This window comes from Alligator sinensis, unplaced genomic scaffold, assembly GCF_000455745.1.
Source record: "Alligator sinensis unplaced genomic scaffold, ASM45574v1 scaffold1564_1, whole genome shotgun sequence".
Lineage (NCBI taxonomy): Eukaryota > Metazoa > Chordata > Crocodylia > Alligatoridae > Alligator > Alligator sinensis.
The window spans coordinates 8,558-11,676 of NW_005843585.1; positions in this window are offsets into that span (position 1 = coordinate 8,558).

The following is a 3,119-nucleotide window of genomic DNA, read 5'->3' on the forward strand; positions in this document are numbered from 1 at the left end:
CAGAGTGGAAGAGACAGCCTACTGCAAGGTGAAGGGGCGCAACTAAGGAGGAGCCCCCTGATTCCTGCAAAGCTATAGTCTGTGCCAAGGACCGGCTGCTCCTGAATAGGGAAGGAACGATCCACCTCCACATTCCCTTGCCAAGGACTGTTTGCCTTCAGAGCTACCCACGCTCTGCTTTCCCACAGATTTCAGAAGGAGCGTGGCCGCAGATCAAGCGCAATCTGTAGGGTAGTTTCTACTGTGCATATTGATATCCATGCAGCAGTTGTTGTCTCCCAAATCTCTGCTTTCCCTTCAGGGCTGGGACAGCTGCTCAGCGGCCCGGCTGTAATTAATCACAGACTGCCTGGGCTCTTCTGCAAACTCACCTCTTATCTAAGTTGGAGCAGTTTTCTCTTCCAGGTGTCCCAGTACCTTGTTTTACAGGGAGGCGTGCCTTTTACAAGATCTTTGGATGTCGTATACTAAAACCCCAGAGCAGTTTTTACCATCTAATCCCTCTTGCTAAACTGTCTGGCAGCAATCTGCTACCTTCGGAAACTGGTGTGTCTCGTTCTGTTTTATAGAGACTGTAACGCCGTATTGGTCACTGTAGTATCCGAGTGCATTAGACAGCCACGATCAGCATCTGTCGTGTGCAGCGCGTTCTTTCACAGTTCCACTTGGCCAGAGGACAGTTAACATGCACTGCACTGTTTTGGTTGGTTTCGAAATAATTTTTTGGGTGGATCGCTTGTGGCAGTCCCTATATTTCATTTTTTTTTAAAGTACATTGCCTTTTACTAGTGAAGATGAGATTGAAGTTAGATTAGATTAATTGAATCCCAGTGTACCTATAGTGTTGAGGTGCTGCAGTATCTCTTCGGGGTCCTTTAAAAAAAACAAAGCGCTCTGGTTTCATCTTGTAATCTTCTGCTGAAGTTGGCATGGCAGCCACGAATATGGATCCATCCATGAAGGAGCAGAAGTTCTTCTTACTTGTGTTGAACTCCATTGACTTCTGGGATTATTCTTTTTATCCACCTCCCAGTTTTTGCATGTTTGTGAAGTGGCGGCTGAGGTTCTGTGAGGTTGAGTCTTCGGTGCCTGAGCAGGTGCATGGGGGGCAGGGTGTCAGAGCACTGCTCTGACTCCATGCTTTTCAGTATCATTAGCATCCATATGGCTCTAACTTGCAACGTCAGGATAGCGTCTTTCATGGACAATGCCGCATTGGAACATGGACTTAGCAGAGAACCGCCAGGACCCCGTCCTGCCACGCCCTGCTCCCATCATGATGTGCCCTTTCTTCCAAGACCGGGCAAGGGGGTGGATCCCAGCTGCTTTGGACAGGGAACTTCTCTGCTGTCCCACTTCGGGAACTGTTGATCTTTCCTAATACTGCTGGATTTAATTACAGACTCTGATCAAGCCTTGGCATTGCATGGACCTCCTATGCCACCTGCTGTTCCAACCCTGGTCTGAGGCTTTGGGTCTGAGACACCTACCTCGATTCCTTCAGCGACATAAATGCAACTTGTCCCATTGCATTAGTCTGACCAAAAGTCTAGCATGTGGAGCAGGTGTTGCACAATGAACTGTGAAGTAGGTTCGCATCGTGTTCAGTATCGGTCTGCAACACATAAATACCCTTGTTCTGCGCTACATATGCCGAGGTTCAGTTTGCTGTGTACTGTAGTTATATAGCCCCACTGAGTACCTGTTAGGTTTTGTTAACTAACCATACTGAAAAAGATATGGGGGCCTGCTGTATGTCCCATTGCTAAGGAAAAAGTGAGCTCCATGAGTTTGTAATGTCATTTGAAGTTCCAGATATTCTCTCCATTGTTTTCGGACAAAGCCACCAAAATGTTCCCTCCATTATTTTTAGCTTCTTGAAAGCAGATGTAGCCACCGCAGTATCAGATCAGGAGGATCTCATCTCCCAGGAGCTGGAAGGTCTCTCCATCGCTCTGCTGCTGGACTGTACTGTCAAGTCTTGTGTAAGAAGCTCTAGCCTTTCTTCAGCACCGAGCCAGAAGGTGTCCTACGTAATAGGTGGAAATGATAACCGTGCACCACTAACCTACGCAGGATGAATGCATACACCTTTTCTCTGGCCTGGCCTCATTCACTCAGCTTATTGGTCTGTAATGTGCAGCCTCATGTTGCAGTGCCGACTCCTGCAGTGCTTCCAGGGCCTGTTGTAGATGATGGCTGAAGCGACTTCACTCTGCAGCTTGTTCTTCAGCATGAAAATGTCTTCTTCGTGAGCATCTTAGCTATCAAGCAGGGTAACATTTTCATGTTCCCTAGAGTGCTCCTGTCATCAGGCCAACTTCAGCAATGACATCTGGCATGAATCCGTGTGCAATATTTAGCACCCCCTGATTTTGGAGGGAGAAGATCTGGCTAACATGTTTAAAAGAGAAAAACTGATGTCACTACAACCAATGGTGAGGGAGTCATCAAAGATCCTGGGCCAGGATGGATTTGGACAAAACATTTCACCTAGGAATTTTGAAATAAAGTTTTTTGGGGTAGAAAAAAGGAGGAGGGAGGAGGGTTTCTTGACTGGGTCTGGGTGGTGCGGAGGGTGCCCAGTGTGTTGCTACAGTCACAAGGCAGCTTTTTCCAGTATGCAGCCTCCAGTAAGAAATCACCAAGCGAGAGCTTCTGGGGAAACAGGGTCAGTTCCCACTGCCACGCTCCACTGTCCCCCCAAAGAGAGCAAATGAAGCTGGCATCATGCAGCTCCATCCCATTGCACGAGGACCTGCAGGCAAGTTAGCAGCATTTTGTGATGGAAGGTGGCACGCGTCTGTCGGCGTCTCAGTGCGCTGTAATAATAGCTCTATTGACACTCTCCTTACTCCTTGGCTAAATTGCTGAGTTCGCAAGAGAGGTTTGTTCCTTTGCTCTTTGGGCAATTCCAAGAACCACTGCTCTGTGGTTTGCAGGTCTTTAAAATTACCCCACATTGCATGAAAGCGCTTTATGAAAGTGAAACAAAACTGGCAAGGGAGCCCTCCCAGGTGTAGACCGTGACATCTCTCCTAGAAGCTCAGCAGTTCCTTCTGGCCGTGGAGAGGAGTAGCAGTGGCATTTCCCAGACCCTGATTTACACTGGCTTCTGA